Genomic DNA, 15,399 nt, shown 5'->3' on the forward strand with positions numbered 1-15,399 from the left:
TTGCAAGCTATGCCAAGGAGTAATAAAGAACTATGAAACTAATCTAGGAATTGAAGAAACAAATGATGCATAATGAAGCAACAGAGGAAGGTTAACAGAGGGAGCACAACAAAAAGAAAACATCAAATAGAGCAGAAAAGCTCGCTGCTTAATAATTTTGCAAAGTGACTTAGCAACTGCTAACATGGAACAGGAGGCACAGAACAGCTTTGCAAATCTTTCTCTCTCTTTTTCTTTTTTTTTTTTTTTAATTTTTTATTAAAGATCAGGAGATTATGGTGTTAGAAAGGGAAGGATTAGGATATCCACAGATTGCTCCTGAAGTGGTTAGTGTGAAGATAAAAGCTATAATAGATTATATGGTCCAGAGTGTAAGAGCTGGAAAATTTTAGTATGAAAACTGGAAGAAGCATTTTAAGGCAGTTAAAATAATGGTATTTTACTGGAAGGATAAACAAGTGTTCAATTTGAAGTCTATGAAGATTGAAGGAAATGGTATTTAAAATTGTCAGCGTGAAGAAACCTCTGAGTGTTACAGTGTCTTTTCTCAGTGTTATTTAGCTTTCAGAAAGAAGAATTATACCTTCGTAAAGGGTTTTTGGTGCCTTTTAGAATGGTACATGGACAAAGAGTGTTTTCCTGCTTGCCCTTATCATCTTCTGGGAAAGGGAGACTAAATTATCACAGCCTGAAAGGGCTCAGTTTGATTTCCTTTTGCAGGTGGCCAGATGCTCTAGTCCAGGGGGTAGCTGGGCAAGGAACACAGCAGGGATTCATCCTCTGTCTCATGGAGTGACTTTCTGAGAAAATTGCAGATGATAGGGCTTTGCTGAACACTAGATTTGGATACAAAATTTGGATCCTAAACTGGGTAGGATGGTGAGAAAAATGCTTGGCGAGGTAAGGTGAAGCCACAATCTGGTGTTAACTGGAAGAATCACTGGGGTAGCTGTACAGTTTGTGCTGCATTTCATCACTGCATTTGGATTTTTGTACACCCTTGCTGTTTACATAGCAAGGGTAATATGGAGACACCATGAGGGAAAGATGTGTCCAAAACCAATGCAGTTGCTGGGCATGAAATGTCTGGCTATGCCCATGTGCCTCTGCTCGCATAGAGTTCTGGTGCAGAAATATAAGAAGTGGAGGGGCCAGGAGGGGAGTCACAAACTGTTCACAAAGTGGGGGTGCAAGGTATGTCAAAGTGGAAAGAGAAGTGGACTAAGTAAGAGGAAGTCGGGTTGATTGCAGGTTAGGATTCTGTCTGTCTTGAATATGAATGTGTTTCTTATGTTTTGGGGTAGAGTTCTTTAAATTTCACAAATTACAGCTTATTTTCATCACATAGTGAAGAGGTTTATTGCACTGGGTGTCTCCATCTCTTTTCAGATTTTGAACCATATATCATATTGGAATATTTTTGGTCTCTTTTTTTTTTTTTTTGTCATTTCAATATTGTTCTGTTAGGAGAAGGTGTATTTTCTTACTTTGTCTTGAGCACTAGATAGTTAAGACAAGAATTAATGCTTCTTAAATGCAGCCTCAGATAGAAATTTGTCATGTTCCAGCTAGAAAAATAAGGATGAAAAAGTAATTAAAAACTGAAATTAGACTGGAAATGTTTGTACAATCCTCTCTGCAGATGTTCTTACATAGTGGTACGCAATACTTTTATGAACAGGGCTCAGCTTTACAAACAGATGTGAACATAAATGTGTCTATTTTACTGATATTAAAGACTAGACATACAGGGCTTGAGTTGTTTATCTTAAGTTGTTGGTGTTAATAGTCAGCAACAACCCAGTATTGTGAAGCTGGAATAACAACACTAAGGAAGAAAATTAATGAGCAGTAATGTAGTCAGATGAGGAAGGATTTAGAACATGCTAGTACCTGGCCTGATTACAAGTGGAAAGAGGGCTGTTCAATTTGTAGATAAATTTAGAATAATGAGTCTTAGAGTGTAGACTACAGTGAAAGAATAGTTGCTAATTAGAAAGTTGCTGCTGCACGCTGAATAGGAGGATGACAGGTGAGCTAATTTAGAAATATCCACGGAAGATTTCTGCTTAAGGTTTAATGACGGAAGAGACATGAGGATGAGACTGGCATTGAGGGTGAGCCAGAACTTTTTTTTTTCAGATGCCTTGCAAGTACAGAATTGGCCTGAATTGCACTGAGACCATCTCCTAGGAACTTCCCTGGTCCCAGTGAACACCCATTCTCCATTTGCAGGGGAATTTATAATACTGTAGTTTGTGTTGAGGGATTGACAGTGAACCGCAGTCTGTGGGCTCTGTGAATTCGAGCTTCTGAAAGAAAAGCTGCAAAACCAAAGATATCTCTGCTTAATGAATACTTTTGCTACCTCAAGAAGACAAAATGAAAGTGTTAAATGTCAGAAGTGGAGAGGAAAGCTTGGTAGTGAGAAATGCTATGATTCGGGCTGATAAGATTCAGAACATCTCTATATGCAAACAAATACCATCAGTACCATTTGGTGAGATTGTATTGGCAGGGAGGGATCTGGCAGTAGGATGATGTGGCATTTCAGCTACTCGATCTATGCCAACAAGTGGGAGTTTGTGCGAATTTACCAGCCTGGCCATAAACCAGTCTGCCAGCTATTGTCCCACCTTGTCACTGAAACAGGACCATGGGGTGGGATGGTGGGACTGAGACTCATCATGCACTCACTGATCTCTCAAGGCAAAACGGTTCCCAAATGGGGTGAGTTGAGGTTACCTCCTCTGCCTACCTGACCTGAGACAAATAAGGGAGGCACCCTTATTTGCCTCATGGTACTGTTCAGAGTTTCAGGAGGAAGCCGTGGTGCTTTCTTTTGAAGGTTGACTGACAGGAGGGGGAGTGACACAAGGCCTTCGCAGTCTCAATTCCCATTCCTTCCACGCTCACTGAAAAAAAAGAAATATTCAGTAGGACTCACAATCCTGCCATTAGATGGAATGAACTGGGAATTGTGTATATTGTCTATAACTGGAATTAGGAGAAGGTCAGATTGCAGGCTTGCTTTCTCCTTCATGTTGAGTGTCCCCTTGAAAGCAGTTGTCTTGCATATTAAAGAGAAGCGCTAACTGCATGGCTTCTGAACATTGGCATCCTCACTGTTAGGAAACCTCCCTTGTCCTGACTTGTTTCATTGCTTTTGTTTAGAAAGTGATTCAGTGCTCCCTGTTGAGATGTGAGTTAGCAGCCCTGTGGTGGGGCAAAAGACATCTAACCGGAACCATGGTTGAAAGCAATGATGCACAAATAGAGCTGTGGCATTCAGCAGCTTGAAAGGAGAAATTTCGGACATCCTGTGTGTCTGAATCTGCAACTGGAACAAATGAGGCCGCCTTGCTTCACCCCATGCTGTGTGCGGCAGCCATATCAGTGCTCTGAGAGCAAGTCTTGAAGGGCAGGAAAGGCAATTTCTCAACAAAACTAGTTCTCCCCAAACCTGAGCCCTTGTAAATTGATTCAGAAGTATTTTGCATAAGAGCAGAAACAGGCTAATAAGGAGGGTGAAGAACAAAACAAGACGAAGAAAAAGTTTCATCTAGGAGGAGGGACCTGGCTTGCAGCCAACCCAGCAAAAGAGAAGAGCAACAACAATGCTGAAGGTCTTCCCTTACCCTAATTTACTTGTGGACCAGGTGGGTGCAGTCCTCAACTGTCTTTCCAGGGACTGGAGGATTTTATTCTGCAGCAATGCTTTTACTCTTTTTAATACAAATCATGAACTTCTAAAAACTTCTTAGTGGACATGTGCGTCCCATGTAGCAAATACCAGCCCAACAATAAGCATTTCTGAGAATAAGGCTGAGGCACCACTGTGCTGAGGGAAATGGGGGAAAAATGCTTCACTCTGTTGGGAGCTCAGAGCCTGGTGTTTAAAGCTAAAACTTAGGCAGTCTGCCTGCCTTCCAACTGCAACTGCACAAAGCCAGTTTCAGCACACAGCCCACTTTAATTGCTTAGACCTTTGTTTTCACAGGCTTTGTTTCTACCTTATGGGAAAACCCTAGTGTGCGCGGTTATTCCTTTTTACTCTTTCCTCAGAAAAGGCTTTAACATAAACCTGAAAGCACCCTGAGAGACTATAGGAAGCTAAGGACTTTTTTTAAGGGCAATGTGTAACAGGCCTTGTGGATTCTAATCATATACAGAATTAATGTAATGACTTTTAATGAGACAACATATTATGATTAAAACACCAGCTGGTGAATGAAAGCAATAAAAGTATTAGAGGTTTTTATCTTCTGCATATTGTGAGTTCATAGCTCACTAATAACCTTGGGACTTAAGTTGCTAATAATAATGCTTCATGTTGCTAGGGAATGGTGCTGCATGATACATGGTGAATGCTGTGTGGAGAGGATATGCCTAAGGCATGATGGCAACTTGCTAAATCTTTTTATTATTTTATTGAACACAAATACTGTTTGATGACCCACAAAGTTGGATGCAGTTTACAGGGTTTGTTAATGTCACTTGTCCTGATTAAGTGATTAGTTAGACAGCATTTTACTGCAACATGGGTATTTTTAATATTGGTTGCTGACGACAGTACTTCAGATGCAGTAGCATGCAGTGAGTAGGATTCTCCAGTGCTCTGGCTGTTGTCTGACACGAAGCTGCTACATGCCTCAGTGAATGGTACCTCCTTGTATTTTTGTCTACAAAGATGAGGCTCACCAGCAAGTATTTTAGGGCAAAGCCCATTTCTTACTCCCTTTTTATACTGCTTGGTATCTGGGACTCCCATATTTACCTCAGCAAATACCAATTTTCAGGTTTGTGGGTTTTCTTCCAGATATTTAATTGATACTCTTATCAGAAATGCACATTTACACTGCAGTATAGAACTGCAGATTGATTACAGTGACTCATTTAAAAAAAAAAAAACACAAAAAAAAGTGGACCTTGTAGTACTACTGTGCCTGGCAGAAGATAACAGCTGAATTGCACTACTCTGACAGATGAGGATAGTGATGCAGTACCTCTGAGATAATGCAGTCGGAGCACCCCAGAGAAGACAGTTGTGCTCACAAACCAACTTGGCCATGTTGTTTGGGTCCTATGGGCCATCACAGGTTATACTAGCCAGCACTCTAACTCCTACAGAGTATTAGTGTCTTGATGCACTGCCATCTCTCCTCTTTGCTTTGGTCAAAGGGCTCGTTTGCAGCTCTGTCTTACTCTATCAAGGAATAAAGTTTATTGCAACATAGCAAGTCAGTTATGCAATATGTGATTTCATCTACTGTCCATCTATCAGTCCCCCACTGATAATGATTTAAACCTGTTTGTTGATCTCCTTCAAACTATAGAAAATTAAATTCCTGGAACCTTCTTAAAATTGATGCCTTGACATAGAAAGCTGAGAGATTTGTGCTCCCGGTGTGAGGAAAACCAGCAGAATTCTGCTGTTTGTGATTTCTGGGGGCTAATTTGCCAGCTGTAATCTTGTCTGTCAGACTGTCGGTAGCTCCAGATTATCTGTATGTTGTCTATTACCTGATTAAAATATTAAAGAGGACCTAGGATAAGTGTTATCTTGAAGGGAAGGGAGCAAGTTTGAGAGACAAAACATAACTACCATAGAAGACCAGGCGTTAATATTTTTGCTGCACACAGAGCAGCTTGTCTTTAGTCTTACCTGCACCCTTCCACACTGCCCCATGAATGTGGCGTGCCCTTTCAGCTTTGGCTAGAAATATTCTCTCCTAAGTAGTATAGAGATTTATTCAAATATGTCACATGGATTTGGTTTTGACACAAGAAGAACCCTGAGAAAACAAAACAATGGGCACAGTGAGATTATAAAGTAGATAGACACCATCCATACATCTGTGTGTTGAACCAAATCAGTCCTTCTAGTTTGAAGATCAAAGCCGTGCTGTTCACAAGTCTTTGTCTGCCACAGATGGTCCCTAACTTTTGTGTTCTGCCTGTTCAAAACAGGTACTGAGCTTATTACCTCCCCCCCCCCACCCTGCACCATATTTTACAAACAAGATAAATTCCCAAGGTCAGTCTCCGGCAAAGTAATCATGATGGCCACCATGGTGTAATCCTGTCAAGTGCTGAATGCCTACAGTTTCCTTTGTGAAGCTGAACTGCAAGTGTTCAATAATCTAATAGGGGCCATAATCCTTCACTGGGACAAATGACTTAGAGTTGGTTAGAGACATTGATAGGGCTCATAGTAAAATAAAACCTTGCAAACTTTCAACAAAGCTCCTATTACAAAAATGAAAGTGTTTGAATGGAAGAAAGCCAAGGAGAATATTCTATCTCGCCAGCCTTTTGTGTTTCCCTTTCATACAGCCCTGTATAAAACAAAAGTTCACTTCTGTTCATTCTTAATGCCTCATGTCCCCTTTGGGTGCTCAGAAGTGTTTTCCTGAAGCCTTGTGTTCCTTTCAAAGTGGTGATCAGCCTTGGCATAATCTTATGTTGCATTAATATCAGGTATTTATCAAATTCAAATGAAAATATTTTGAAGATATGATTATCTTAAGTTTTCCATATTTTTGGAATGGAGAAGGACAGGTCATCAACAAGGAAAAGAAAAACACATTTACACTAAACATTGCAACACTAAAATTCAATAGCTAGGGTAAAACACAGAAGTTAATGAATCAGAAATTATTTTCAAATCATTCTAGCTAGAAAAAGCAGTATAGTCACTTTAATTAATAATTGAGTCATAAGCACCAGACAGAAAACACTGCTTTATGTTGTGTTATTAAACTCTTGGGTGTTCTGCATCATCAAAGTTCCACTAAATAGTAGAAATCAAATCATCTTAAAGTGTTCATCCACAGACCTCTTCATCTTAAGGTCTATGGTCTCAGCATACGAGAAACACTTGTAAACAAATAACCCTCTTCACTGAGATGTCTGAATACCCTCATTGCTTTCTGAGAGAAATAAGCTTCTACTCACACAGAACTCTTAATGGTCTGTGATGGAAGGTCTGCCTTTTGCCATCCACTCATAGACCAGTGTCTCCATTGTAAATGTAATTATTTGTATTAGCCCTAATAGAACAGTAAGAAGTAAAACTATTTGGATGACAACTTTGCATAATAGTTTGGACATTCTAGGGAAACATTGTGGGGAAATTGTGTCATAATTTATAACTGTTCTTTGGATGCCGCTTTCAGTTTTTGCCTTTAAGAAGCAGACTCTGGGTTTCAGCTCATGTATACTAGTCTATTTTTATGAAAATCTGTAATAGTTCACTGTAAAACCTCACTCAATTTTTTTTCCTCCATACTTTCTTTCTTCCAGTCTTTGTTATGCTAAATTAGCCTTAAAATTAGTCTCTGGCCTGATTCCCTATTTTCTTCTGCTTTGTACACTCTATTCTTGTGCATGTGCTAGAATATAACTTGCACTTAAAAAAATTCTGTTAAGGGAGTCAGTTTCTGTGGAAGCTAAATGATACTCAAGCTTAGATTAATTCAGTGAATAGTTTTATTTGCACAAGGAGGAAAAAACAGTAAGAAAGTGTATGTGTTTCTGTGTGATGATTTTATTCCAGAAATTCTAGTGTTTTGTGGGTTGGGGTTTTTTGTAATTTAAAGCTTCAGAAATAGTATGTACTTTCTTTTATTTTAAAGTTAACAACTTCTGAAGGTTAGATTACCTGAGATTGGTATGTTTTGTTTCAAATCAAATGGACTGCTTTAAGATCAACTTGAAATAGAAATGCCCTAGAATTTTTCTTACCCTTAGCTAGCCACTGAACTAAAATATCATTATCCTAAGTTTACTTTGAACAGATATAACAAGTGCAGCAGATAAAATAAGTGAGAACCAGGCCTCTCTTTTTTTCCCCAATCCCTCTTGTGCAAGCCATGAAATACATTTCAAGCCTTTTATTACTGTATTGAAATGAATATCCTGCATAGTTCATTCCTAACAAAATGCTATTAATGAAGGATTAATAGAGTAAATCACATTTGATTGGTAACAGTATGATACAAATAGCTAGAAATAAAGGACCGTTTTGCATTTGTCTGTTCTAAAAATGAAGCTATTGCAATTAATACTATAGCTTGTCCTAAATTCTACAAAAATAAAATTTATAGTGACAAGATGATACTCCATGGCCATTCAGGCTGCCAGATCTGATGGTCTTTTCTGGCTCACAGAACCCAACTGCTCACCACAAACACAACTGTGAAGTTGCTTATAATTGTTACTGCTATCGCTATTTAAAAATGTGCTGTATCTTATAACAGATAACTGACTTTGTGTCCGAGATAAAGGTGATTTCAGGGTAAAGCTAATACACTTCAGATTTATTTCAGTGTGCCCGATCATAAATCATTCTATTGCAAAAATTATAGCAAATATGCAGTTACTTCTGTATCAGATTCTGCAACCCCCTTTCGTATATCACTCAGGTGAAATGCAAACCAAAGTTCACATGGACTGTAATATTTGGCTTCAGTGACACAGCTGGGCATGTTGTAATGAGCATTATCAGTAAATCAAAAGGACTTTAATCAAAATCAAAAATTGTAGATGGTATTATATACAAAACATAATGCAAAGCTTCAAGAAGCTTTGTATGTATAGAAATACATTATGAAATAACTGTGAGGAACTTTCAATCTCAATTGTACAAGACTAGTTCTTGCTCCTGTTGCACACTTAAGCAATTATAGATTTTTTTTTTTCATACCGCTCTTGCACTCTTTATGTTTACTCCAACGGGGAAAATCAACTTTGAAAAATAAAACAAATTAGAAAAATGTGGTAGCACCAGGAAGAGCCAAAGCATGTTTATCCTTGTAGGGTGAGTCAAATCAGTATCCTAGGTTTATAAATTATTTGGTTTTCAGTGAAAAATCCTGTAACTTTATTTATATATTAAAAAAGGATAGTTTTGGTGATTGCTGTAACAGTGTTTGGTAAATGATAGACTGTGAGTCCACCATATGCAAACAGGACTTTTATTAAATGCTCTGATCTCATCACAGGAAGCAAGGGCTGGATCTAAAACCCAGGCACGTTACCCAACTTGCAGCCTCTGGGTTACATTGCCGTTGCAGATGGGACAATCAGAACTGTATTTGTTTCACAAGGCAGGTATGACAACACAGATTTATGTGGGACACCTTGGATGGCAAAAGGACCATTTCAGTATAATTGCTCTATAGTTTGATCTATGTGCTGTGTCCCATTAACTTTTCAGTCCTGAAAGAGCATCCAACTGGATCACGTATACTGTCACAAATTCACAGTTAACACTTCCTTTGAGGTCAGCACGAGTCCTGTGTCTGGAGCTGCAGAGATGTGGCCTATTACAAACTGCTTCATAAGAAAGAAATTGCTCTCTGCTACTTGATCTTTCTGATCGGGAGAGATGAAACATGAAAGGAATCTTGAGAGGGGAAAAGTCTGTAGATATTTCCTGTCATAATCTGTGAAAATGGACAGAAACTCTGCGAGGCCTTTTGGGGTTTTTGGGGGGGGGTTGGGAGTTTTTGTCTGTTTTGTTTTCTTTTTCCTAATGCTCTTCACCCTAACCCTGAATGTTTGTGTAACAGATCATTGTAACAGAAACATAAACGACTTTCTTCTTTCACACGTACCATTTCCACTTTGGCCTGGATTTTGCCAACAGGAACTAAACTTGGAGAGGTTGCTACACAAACCTGAACCAACATAGGTTCTGCTGATAAAATGGTGAAGAGTATGGAAATACAACCTAAAAATAAGTTTATACCTTGCTAGAAACAAGACTTGTTCTGATTCAGACCCAGGAGAGAGGATCCACTTGATATATGGCAACCTGGCAGGGCTCTTTTAGTTCTCGCCTAACACTCTATGTACTAGCAAAGCTGACTCTAAGGATCCTTGCAATTTTTCACACAAAAATGCATGAATAGAAGAACGCTTGTTTGAAACCTTTCACAAGCTGTGGAGTTGGAGACCATTGTGTCTCCAGCATTCACAGCTCTAGGAGAGCAGTCGTGTACCTCCTCACAGTCTAACACTGAAATAATTATTTAATGAGAAAAGATGTAATAGTGCATTTTTGCCTCATGTATGTTAAAATCCAAAGGTAGACAGTGCAGTAATAGTTAAGCTTTTAAGTTGTCTAGAGTGGATTTCAACAGGTTAGATAAAAACATTCTTTTTTTAATCTTCTCCTTTGCCTTGTGAAGACAGGTTTTGCTGGGTCTTGCATAGTTTAATTTCTTTAAGCCAGTGGTGCAAACCAGGCAAAATGTTGTTACAGGTTCTAGATTCTGTTTGCTTATTTATTGCTGCTTGTACAAATATATATTTCCTCAAGTGCAACTGAAAAACAGAATTAAACCTGCAGGCCTTGTGTATGCATATCTGTGTGTTAGTCCTGAGAAATAAAGCACATATTTGCTCATTCATGCACTGAGTTCAGCAGCTTTCAGGCTCAGTTATTAGGAGCAGAACTGTTCATACAAGATAAGATACTATAGAGCTCTGCCCAGCAGACACTTAGTAGAAATACCTAATAAAAGCAATGGAAGTTAAAAGAGTAGTTTGGGCTTGACCTAGCATTTGAAGACTCTTATGCAGCCAGTTAAAATGTACAGAGATGAAAAGATAAACACAGATCAGTGATCCTGGTGAAATGTGTGTATCAGATGGTCATTTGAGTTTATAGTATGTAAAAACTAAAGGGCATATACAAGTGTTCACACAACAGTTTGTCATCTAGCTGGTGAAAGCTGCTGAATTTTGCAAACATGGAACCCAAAACTTAAGTTGAAATAGTGTACACACACACACACACACACATATATATGGAATAGCAATCTGACACATGGTCATAAGTAGCCTTCCCAGTAGACCTGCTGGCATTCGATGGTGTTCCTTACAGGTGAGCTCTTCATGTAGTCCTGATGGCTTTGTTTCCAGAGACAGTGAGTATCACTTTCCCTTTTCTCTCACTGCTCGTACCCAAATGCCAGCCGTAGCAGCTGGGCCTGCTGTTGACCAGCCAGAGTATTTGGGATCTTCTCTTCCTTAGGCATGCCAGGCACTACAGTTTCGGAGAAAACTGCAGTCTAGCTGTTTGGTTGCATCCACAAAGAAAGGAATGGGTGTCATGGAAACAAGTTGGTTACTCTATGACCACCCAATCTCCCTTGTTCTAGTAGCAAGAAAAATCATACTGTGAATAGGTGCATGATTGCTTCCTGCTCCCAGAAAAAGCAGCAGGAAAAGCACAGGCACTGACATCCGCTCCTGGGAAGGAGGGGCAGCAAACCAGGGAGGAGGGATGAATTTAGTTAATACTGATATTGACAGATTTTTCTATTTTTACTCAGTTCAGTTTATCCCATACAATTTAAATAAAGAACACAGGATTTGAGCCTGTAATCCAGGAAATCCGTATTACACAGGTTTTTCTCACAACCCGTTGTTCAGTGAAAGTAAAAAAAAAAAAAAAGCCACACAGATGAGAAATTTCTTGAAGGGCACGTGCCTCCCTGAATTATTCAAACATTTTTAATATTGTCACACATGGATATTATATTATGATTACATTTTCTACATGTTGCAGTACAGAGGGATCAAACACACGGCTTCTCCACAGGCAGACCTGATAGGCATTATCCATCAGGTTCTGCATAGCTGGGAACAGGTCTAAACAAAAGTTCAGACCTTTGTCTAGCAAGCCATTCTTCAGTGGCCATAGAAAGCTGTTAGAGCTTTAGAAAGGCCTCCAGGTGAACTTCTGGGAAAACAGTAAGTCTCTGAGATTGCCAGAAATCATTCTTTCAGTCTGTTTTTAAAGTATGCTTTTCTGAAAAGAGAGTGCAAGAACTGCACAGTGCTACAAGCTGTTTGCTTGGTTTCTCCACATCTTGGTGAACCTATGTGAACTCCAGCCTGCTTTATTGCAACATAGGGTTTTGCTGCTGCTGTTGTCTTATGAGAGCCTGAAGTCTTGACTCCTGTTAATTCTGCAGGGTCATGCTGCTAACAAAATGAGTATGCTGAAGTGTGTTTTTTTGTTTTGCGTATGAGCAGAGTTGCTTAATCAGTTCCAATTAGAAGACTAATATATTTTCCTTAGGCTTATGCAAGAATAAGCTTTAACAAGTAGCACTTGTTCTTAAAGCCAGAAAAGCTGCATTTCATTAGTTTTGCTCTCTTGGCTACGAGTCAGGATCAAGTTGGTGGAACTGACAGTTACAACCTCTCCACTGCTCCAAACATGTTCTCCTCGCCTCCTTCCAAAGAAGTGCTGTTATGGTTTTAGTTTAAGGGAAGACACAATTTGCACTTATGCAGTACTGTGAATTAGACAATGTTCAAACTTCTCTTGCGAGTAGGTAAGCAACTAGAGGTTACACAGATGAGCCTCCTTATATGTAACAAGAACTATGCAAAATGCTAAGGACTGCTTTGTGCAGTTGGAAGAACACCTGGTTTACTGTGGCACATTGTACTGAATTCTGCAATGGATGCTGCTGGCTGTCTCTGCTCCCTGCCACAAGTGTAAGTTTTGTAACGGGTGCATGTTATAATTAATGCCTGAATTTCTAATTTTGGATGCTCAAAATTAGGGCTCAATAATGAAATCAGAAAGGGAATCCAAGATGTTTGAGGTAGCACCACACCATAAGCAGATAAAGTAATTAACAGCAAGATTAATGTGTGACTGAATTGCAAGGAAGATGTAAAAATGGGTACAACATACACTTCGGGTAACACAGCTCAAAGTATAAGAATGTTGCAGGGGAGTATTACCTATATTTCTCTGAAATACAGTCGGGTGCCTGGAAGCAGCAAGTCATTTGACGCCCCTACATTTGCACGCCTGTAGAACACTGTCTTCAAAGACTCGCCACTGTAGTAAGGTGCTCGCCTGTATACCTGGAGCACATGCGAGTTGCTGGGTTGACAGGTTCATATACTTCACATAGGAGACTTCCAGGGCTTGTTCCAACTTGCAGAGGAAAAAAATACATGTGACAAATGTGTACCTTCTGATATGAACATTTCAGAAGTTCTCTTGAAGCACTTAGAAACAATTTCATTCCTTTTGTGGCACAGAATATTTAAAAAAATGCTGTGAAAAAAAGTAGTAAACTAGAAAACTTTTCATGGTCTTTAAGAATAAAAATGTGGGAGTGAGGAAGGGAGAAAAATGATAGTGGTATGCAGCTGATGTGAAGTGAGGCAAAGTACTTCCCCCTCCTTCCCACACCCCTAGTTTTGCAGCACTGGATCCACTGGGCAAAGTCATTTAGAACAATGTTTTAGCATGGAGTACCAACTCCCTTTGGAACCAGAGGATGATGAATGCCTTCTTGTAGGCCAGATACGGGCTGCCTGCAACAGATGGTGGTGGGGGAACAGACCCTTGAATTCAACTTTCTTGCATTTTGAGATAACTCATGTACAAATAAAATGGTTCCTTCTGTCTAGTGCCATACCCAAAAGCAGTCTGGGATCACATAAGCAGCACCAGGAGGTAAGATCTGATAATAGTGAGATACCATACTGACACTTGATAGCGTATACCCTATTTCCTGATCCACAGCCATGCTTGCACTCCTTTTCACAGCAAATATGCTTCTACTTCTTAGCAATCTGTGCATCACTTGCACTGCAGCTAACTGGAATTGATTCAAATTAATAGTCTTTAATAAACTAAGATGCAATTGGTACTGAATATGCAAAATACTTAAAAGGTTGTTTTTCATGCCTGTTGCTAAAATTAATGCTTAGATTACAGGCAACTTCTTCCACTTTCCATTTTAAAACAGAGATCAAACTTTGGCTTCCTGTGAAACTTTTCACTGAGGTTAAGGGCTCAAGAGGGGAAAAAAGTTAGTATACTATGTCATAAAATGCAGGTAGCTTCCAACTTTTTTTTTTTTAACAGTTTAGCATGATTTTACATGTAACTTACCAAATACATGAACTTTTTTCTCTTTGTGTAAAGGCATTTGGATTTTTCAAATTTTAAGATCTGCTGCGGTAATGGCTTATGACAGGAGTGGAAAAAACTGATGTGAGACTCTTCTGAAGCCTCTTGGAAGGCTTGAATTTGGAGGAAGGAAGGTAAAGAGGGAGTAAGTACTATGTATGTATGTGTGAGGAAACACCTCTTAAACACTCTCTTCAACTTTTTTATGTTTGTAAGATTAGATTCCCATTTTCCTAGTTTCTCTTGCTTTTATTCCTTTTAATTTGACAAGCTTTACTTTAAGGCAAGATCAATCAATTAATGTCTTAGTATTGAAATAATCAGTCTCTTGACGTTTCAAAATCTTAAGGCAAAAGCCTGTTGAGATGGCATGGTCATACTGAAATACTGTGGAGGAATCCTCTCCTTAACATACTTTTATTTTTAAAGCAGTTGAAAGACATAAGTGCATACTATCAATGTCTTCTCAAATACATTTATTCTACTACTCCCACATAAAAAGTAGGGAGAGAGATCATATTTAAAAACCATTACAAAGATATAACTATTGAATTCAAGTTGCCACAGAGATCATTTAGGAAGGAAAACCACTCACTCTCAACAATAACATAATGCCATGGGGGATGGTTGATTATCCACAAGATAATTTTGTTCCTGATATTTTAAGTCTCAGCTGCTTTCCCTTCCAAACCCAGCACCTTGGGGTATGAGAGCTTATTATAATTTATTCTCTGCTGTGCATTCAAGCCCAAACACTACAGTATAAGCTATCACTTAAAAATGCATCTTGTTTTCTCAGTTCTCAGTGCTGGCAGGTTGCGTAATTTCTAAGACAAAACTGAGAAGGTCTTTAAAAAACCAGCAGAACATAACACACATATAACGAAGTTGTAGTAGCCAAGTCACATTCTTACTTCTGGGGATAACAACTCAAAATATTGGAGGAGCCTTCTTGATGCTGCAATTCACTACTGGTTCCTTTTACTTAAGACCTTATTTAACATCAGACCACCCCCTTTAAAGGTAAGGGTGTTCTTGACGGCTTAAGAATAAGAAGATTAGGTCTTTCTATCACAAAGAGTAATTCAAAACACTTAAACCCTCTCGAATCCTCCTAGAAGTCTGGCACCAGAAATATTTTTAAATAGATATTTAACAGAGCTTTTTTTCTAGGAAGAAAAAGGATTTACCATGTTGTAATTTCTTTATGATGATCTCAAAACTAAATGAGAAAAGAGGCAAGATTTTGCTGCCACAGCCTAACCTTCTGGTTACAGCTTGCAAGCTTTCCTGTTCTTTCGAGCACTTTACTGTGGGAATCTAGAAATGCAGTCTCCTCTCTCACAACTGGAGCCGTGCCCAATGGCTATAGACAAGCAATGCCTCTTTGTTCTTTAACCTCCAACTGAACCAGGGATGCGAATCTGACAAGCTGAAGA

Source organism: Haliaeetus albicilla, chromosome 13 (assembly GCF_947461875.1).
Source record: "Haliaeetus albicilla chromosome 13, bHalAlb1.1, whole genome shotgun sequence".
In the NCBI taxonomy this organism is placed as follows: Eukaryota; Metazoa; Chordata; class Aves; order Accipitriformes; family Accipitridae; genus Haliaeetus; species Haliaeetus albicilla.